The following is a 7,604-nucleotide window of genomic DNA, read 5'->3' as shown; positions in this document are numbered from 1 at the left end:
AACAGCCAACATTTTCTCATCATTATCCCCGGGGAAAATCTGGCCGAGTACATTGGAACACTGGAAAACAGTGTCCTTTCAGCAAGTGAAAGCAGCTGGCTCACACCAGAATTATTCATTGATTTGTGGTGTGCCCTGCTTCATGTTGCTCAGATATGCAAGGGACAAATCCCCCGTGTTCCTCCCTGTAAGGCAGCTGGTCATTAGTTGGTATACTCTTGGCTCATTTCCTATGAGGCTCATATTAAGAGCTAGAAGGGACTGTAGAGGTGACCCAGTAATTTTCCTATCCAGTTTGCTGGTTAGTAGGGGGTAAATTTCCTGAGGGCTATAAAGGACAAGAGGATGAATGGAGATTTTAATATGTGGTGGGGAGAGATGATAGCCAGAGAACTGAATTACTCTATTTAAAAAAGCAAATACTTTCTCATGCTCAACTTAGAGGGTGGAGAACTTTGCAGTCATCTGAGATTTTGTTCATTTAATAGGTATTTATTAAGCATCAACTGTGTGCCACACACTGTGCTAAACTGAGGACCTGATGAATGAGACTGGGTCCCCTGCCCTGGAGTTCAGTCTAGAGATAGTTACCCAAGTATTTATACCCCAATAGCTACCTGAGAACTGACTGGTGCAGAGGAGCAGCCACTAAGGTGCCGCCCATTGTTGGTAGGCAGGAACCCTGGTCCAGTGTGACTAGAACATCTCAGGGTTTTTGAGAGAAGCCAGAAACTGGGATTTAAAAAAAAAAAAAAAAGTAATACCTTCTTTTTCGGGAGTTAGGGTTAAAAAATAATTTTAAGCCCAGTGTAGATCATCAAAAATAGATTTGCAGGCAGATTTCAGCTAGAGGTCCCCACTCTATGACCTCTGATGCCAGGGGACCTGACACCTCCCGCCTCATTGTACTTAACAGGGAAGCTTATCAAGAACTGGCAACCTGGAATTGGCCTTTTCCAGGAAGTCTCTTTGGGTCTCTCATGTTTTTCAGAATCTACCACAATAATAATATTCAGACTTCCTACATATTCTCTCTCTCTCTTTCTCCCTTCTTCCCTCCCCTTCTCTCTGTCTACGTAAAAATAATTATCTTCATTAAAAGAGTGGAACTTAAACACATTCATTGATACAAGTTATTTTTTAAAAATAACCTTTGAAAGATATAAACAATTATGATGTAATTTGGTCCTTCTGACACTAATCCTCAACTAACTTCATATTCATGTCATTCTGGCTTGGAATCACACCCTTTCCTGAACCCTTGCCCTGTACTTCTGGCTGGTCTTGAGCTAAAGAGCCCCTGAGTGGCTTATCTTTCAAAGGCTACAAAGACTCCATTCTCTGCCATTCACAGGTGTTCTTATTTGCTCTGCCTAGATTGTGTAAGCTAATTATATGAAAGATTTTGTTTTGATTTTCCGTCCCTCTGTTTTCAGAGCTGCTTTCTTTTTATCCAACTGCAGTCAAAGAGAAACAAGATGGAATTGAGAGTGTAAAGCCCCCCCTTGTTTTGTTTTTATTTAGAGAAGATATTTCCATTCTTTAATTATTTTACTGCAGTTTCTTTCTTCATTAAGACCTAATTTATGCACAATAAGTAGAATTAGTTTTAATTGGTAGCCCTGGATTGTGACATTTCCTTAGCAACATCCCAGAAGAGGCCTCAGCTTTAATAATGCTTCAGATTTCCTGCTTTTCTAGAACAGTATTCTGAACAGCACAAACAAACCAGCTATAAGAACCAGTGTCCCTAACACAATATATTTATTTAAAACATTTTAACCACCTTGGGATATTTACTTATAACATTTAAATTGCCTTTGGATGCTTTGACTTATATTTGGTCTTTTTTTTCCTAACCTTCTTATAGTTTCCATCAAAAGAATATGTGTTGAGTATTGCCAACACTGATACTTCTCCAGAAACGCCTGTCCCTGAGGAACTTAAGTGATTGTTTTGTCATCATGACTTCAAGTCAAGGCCTCAGTAGTTAGTAATTCCTAAATGTGATCTAGTATTCTGAGAATGAGGAAAGCGACAATTTATGCCAAAACAATACTAGCATTTTTAACATTTTTAAATTGCTTGCTATATGCCCAGCATTGTCCAAATCACCCTGTCTCTGTCAGCTCATTGAACTGTTAGCATCCCATTCTTCTTGTGGTGTCAGGAGAGGCAGGGAGAGGCAGCGTAACTTACCCAAGGTCAAAGAGGTGGGAGCAGGGCACATATTTAACCCACAACCCTCTGGCCCCAGGGCCTGTAGTCTTAACCACTTGGCTGCCCTGTCTCTGGGCTCGAGGTGAAAAAAGCAAAAGCTGATGATTTTTTCCTTACAAGTTTGCCTTTGGTAGCCTTAGTTTTTCCTTTTGTCCCAAATTCTTCATTTGTAAATTCCAACAATCTATCAGAATGCTGTGGCAACTCATAATTTAAATTTATTTATAGTTCTTTGGAAGAAAGGGTACATAAATATTACAGAACCATTTAAAAAATATATAAATGTAGTCACCTAAATATATGACAGTTATATTTCTCATTATAAATAAATAAATGGGTGCTGACTTTCTAACTAAGGCCTGAAGACATGGTTGCTCTGGGTCCCTCTGCCTAATTTCACAATTCTGGCTACTGAGGCTACCAGGTTCAAGATCAGACAATATACCAGGAGTGAGTCTCTCTGAGGCCACAGGAAACTGCCTCCCAGGCAGTGGCTAAGCTTCCATGTGCCTTTTCATTCAAACCTTCTACTATGCCAAGTAGTATAGGAGAACTATGAATGGATATATAAGTGGTAACATATATATATAAGTGGAATACTACTCAGCAAGAAAAAACAAACTAGATATATATACAACATGGATGAATTTCACGAGCATTTATATTGAAAGAGGGACAAGATAATACATATTGTGTACTTTCATTCATATAAAGTTTAAAAACAGGCAAAACCTGGGGAGGTAGGTGGAATGTGTGTAGACTGGTAAGGGATATGAAGGAAACTTATGGAGTGATAAAAATATTTTATGTGTTGATCTGGTGTGGTTACATCTGGGTACAAAAATATATTAAAATCATGAAGTTGTACACTTGTGATAAATGCACTTATACTTCAATAAAAAATAAAGTGAAATACAAAGTGCATAGGTTGAAGACTATTGAGTTGTGCTATGTATGGTAGGATCTGCGGCCTGAGCTGAAGGCAGGGACCAACTCACAACAGGGCTTGCATGTCCAGCTAAGAGGTTACCCTTTATCCACTAACCCCAGGGGCCTCCTGAAGAAGCCACGTGGTCAGGTTGGAGCAATGAAAGCTCACTCAATGTCTTGCTGAACAGAGGGAGAACTAGAGCTGGGCAAGACGGAAAGCAGGGAGACTAGATTACCTTACATAGCCCTTGTCTGACAAAAGGCTAATTATATTTCTGTCAACTTCGTCAGTGCACACTTTCTGTAAACATGAAATGTCCACCCATGAGGTTGGGGGAGGAGGTGGTAGCTACGTGGGCCCACCCTGCCACTCCAGGCACGCGGACAATTTAAAAACTGCTTCTCGGGTTCAGAAAGCCTGGAGCTCCCCAGCACCGGCCAGGCCCTCCTGGCGCACTGCCCTTCTCTGCCTCTCTACTCCCCACCCCTCCCCTGGGATCGCACACTCTGCTTTCCTTCACAGCACTTGCAGAGCAGCGAGAGGTGGTCGCTGCTGGCCATGCTGACCTAAATAAAATGCAGGGGTCATGGGGTCATTTCCATGGGGACTGTGCGTAATTGGCACATTCTCACTCAGGCATGCTGTCAAAATTCAAGGAATTTTCCTGTTAAAACTAAATATTGATGACTTACAGAGAAGCAATTTTTTTTAAAAAAAACTGAACTGAACATAGATGATTTTTAATGTATCTGAATCATAGCTGCAGGTCCTTTAAATTTTTAGTGTTTTTTACTTAATTAATAAACATTTTTAATTTAAAAACCTGTTAAAGTGTATCTGTCTATGTGCTTTAAATACATATACACAGGATAATGCTGTGTCAGTAGTTTGGGCTCTTTTCTGCTATAAGCTTCTTCAGGTATGATCCTGTATTTTTCATCAGACACGCTAAAGTAGCCATTTACAGGCCATTAAATAAATAAGAATTTTTAAAATGCATTCCAGCAAATGTAATACTCTAATTTTAAAAAATGTGTGTGTATGCATATTAGCATACATGTATGATATACAAGTACTTAGTTTACAAATGGATTACCTGAACCTTCAGCTACTCTCAAGACCTTCAGCAGTTCAGGTATATAACCTATGATCTGGAAATTGTATAGCTTGAAGGAAAGCTAAAGATCAGTCAGCTAAACTCATCTACTCTACAAATGGAGACAGCAGCTCCATCAAAACTAAAGAACTTGCCCAAGGCCACTCTATTGACGCAGGTTCTTTGCAATGCTTTCTTTCACCTCCAAATCCGTACTTTTTGTTGTTGTTGTTTTAAATCCTAAGTAAAAATTTATCCTGGTAATTTGAAGAGAGGAAGAAAAATAACTATGGCCCTAGCCTGGTAGCTCAGTTGGTTAGAGTGTCATCCCAATACGCCAAGGTTGAGGGTTCAATCCCTTGTCAGGGGCACATACAAGAATCAACCAATGAGTGCATAAATAAGTGAAACAATAAATCTCTCCCCCATTCTTAAAAAAAAATCAATAAAATATAAATAAAAATAGCTATGTATAGATGGATAAAAGAAAATGGTAGTGGGATTAACCTAGCTGTGAGCTGGAAGACAGGAAAATAGGGGAGCAAAGTGTGAGATTGATCACATGCCTAAGAAGGAAGAAAACATTGATGGTGGGGGGCAGGGTGGGGCAGGTGTCAGCTTTGTGCACTAGACACCAGTTGATGTTAATCTAGGATGACTTGGTTGCTACCAAAATTGATGAGAGTGGGAGGAAGATTAGAAGACAATTTAAATATATAGGATAATTTTAAAACCAAAATTAATGCCATAAAATCCATGATAAGCAATACAAGTATAAATATAGACAGAATCTAAGGCTGTACTTGCTTAATCCTGCATCACTCACCATGCCCAAATCCTGACCCTGGTTCCAAAAAACTTTATTTACAAAAATTGGCAGCTCACCTGTGAGCCGTAGTTTGTCAATTTGATTTTTAAAACACTGCATTTAAAAAAATCACTTAACTTGATTGCTGGTTTTTTTGGCATCCTCTTAAATTTTGTGCCCAAGGTAAGTACCTTACATCACCTTAGTCTTGGCCCTGAGGTGACCCTTGCAAACAGTGTACAGTGGCTAAGTTAGCTGTTAAGACAGCCTGAGTATAAAACAAAAAGTTATGCAAACTAAATTATGTAAAACAAAATGAAGTTACGTGTGCATTTGTTCATGTAATTACTCTTTCATATAGCTACTTTAGATCCCAGACAGTACATTTTTATAAATGAGAGAGCAGACAAAAACCATGGTACCTCCCGGGCCTTAGTGGAGTGAGCCAAGGCACAAGGACCTCCCCATTCAAAAGCTCACTGAGCCGATCAGGAACAAAGCTACAGCACTAATAGACCCAGGGATAAAACTAGTGTTTTAGCAATTCCCACATTATTTCAGTGTCTAGTATCCTCTAATATCACATTTATATCTCCCCAAGCTTCATGTGAGAGCCCCTTTGTTGGTTTTAAGCATGCATTATAGTTCAAAAAGCAATTCAGGGTTCCAAAGAAAACCACAGTCCAAAGATGAAGTCAGAATTTCTTCAGGATGTGAGTGGTGATTTGTCTGTCATGATTCTTATGCACTCATTTCCCAAATAATCTCCAGTCTGAAAGAACACATCTGAAATGTTACACCTCCTGCAAGAATGTACAGTACAATGACTTCCTGTTCCAGTACATTATATGCTTTAGTGACTTTAACAGACTTTGGGTATTTTGTTTTCCTATTAAGGTGTCAACTGAACTCACAATCACATTTAGGGTCAGCATGGCTTTCTTCTCACTGATCAAGTACATATTTAAAGATTTCCTGATGTCCAGATCTGAGAACATCATTAACCACGGGGTCATTGTGAAGGTAGTACAGCTTTCTTTAAAACTCTGCAAACAGAATGGCTGATGTGATGTTTACATACATCTATCCTGTCTCCCCCAAAACCAAACCTATTAACTTGATTGTGCTGGAACTCTTTGGGCTCATCTGTACAGTCATTTATTTTGGGACAAGCTCATTTCTTGCCATGAGAATTCTAGCCATTGTATATTAGAACTTTTGGACTTCATTGCTGGCAACTGAGATAATTGTATTCATGAAAGGTTTTTTCTTCTCTCTCTTTTTAAGTTTCTTTTTGTTGTTGTTGTTGTTGATTCCTGAAGATATGGTGAGGTTTCTTTATCTTACCAGCTAAACTACTTGGTGTATCACAAATAAGTAACACATAACACATAGTCACTCATTAAGGAAGAGAAAGTTAAGTCGCAATGAATTTCCTGGAGCTCAAGAGCACCCCATTATCTTTTCTCTCAGAGCATATTTGGGATATGAAATTAGAACAAACGTAAGGACATGTTGGTATGCATCTATGTGCTTTCATTGCCAAGTACAAGAGATGAAATAAGTCTCTGATAAATGTCTTAGGGGGTACACATTTGTACTGGACAACCCAAAATTGACTGTCCTGTACTGGAAAGAACATCACGCTCCCTTCAGTAATTTACAGGCTTCCTTTTCTTTCTGTGCCTGCTGGTACATGCTGGGTAGACCAGTTGGCTAGAGCATTAAGCGCCAACTGTTCCACAGGAGGCAACAAGTCCAGAGTGTTCCAGGGGCACTGACATGGAAATGCTCAGCTTGGACAAAGAGGAGAGCATCTAGGGGTGATCCCTGAAGAGCCAGCCAGATTGTGGCTGAATTGGGGCCACAGGGAGCAATCTGACTAGCAGGGCATTCCTGAAGTTGAGCAACACTAGGGCTACTTCCATTTTTTAAGGTCATAGTATATTAAAAAGTAAATGCTAAAAAATGTATTGAAATTGTGGCATACTTTAAGTGTTTACAATTAAAAAATAGAACATCTTTTTCTCCCATTGGTATATTTCTGTGGTGGTTTTACCACATTGGGGAGATTATGTCCGAAGTCCACATTTGAGGCCCCTGGTGAATGGTAAGCCCCAGTCAAATGCCTTCCTGCCCCACATAGTTCACCCTCAACTTGGTCAGACAGCCTGACAGGTGAGGCCTGTTTCTTTTTCACCCTATACCCAGGACTGCCTGTGCCCTGAGCAGGTCCTCAGTAAGTATACTGAATAAATAAATTGAATGTTCTTCAACATAAGCAAAAGTTTTCTCACTTCATTCCTCTTCTGAAATGCACCCTCACTTGCCTCCCCCTAACCATGTATCCTACCTACCTTTGAGGTTCTAGCCAAGCACCATGTTTTTTATGAAGTGTATGAATCCCAATTACTGTACCCAATTTCCTCAGAAGTCCTCCTGTGCTTACAGTCAGAACCATTTATGATATTTTGACACTCCAAGCTCCCAACCCCCACTCCCATTGCAGGCCAGAAAATTCAAGCTCTTTGCAGCCAGGAACCGTGTCT

Source organism: Miniopterus natalensis, chromosome 6 (genome assembly GCF_054644295.1).
Source record: "Miniopterus natalensis isolate mMinNat1 chromosome 6, mMinNat1.hap1, whole genome shotgun sequence".
In the NCBI taxonomy this organism is placed as follows: Eukaryota; Metazoa; Chordata; class Mammalia; order Chiroptera; family Miniopteridae; genus Miniopterus; species Miniopterus natalensis.
This window is presented reverse-complemented; position numbering follows the sequence as displayed.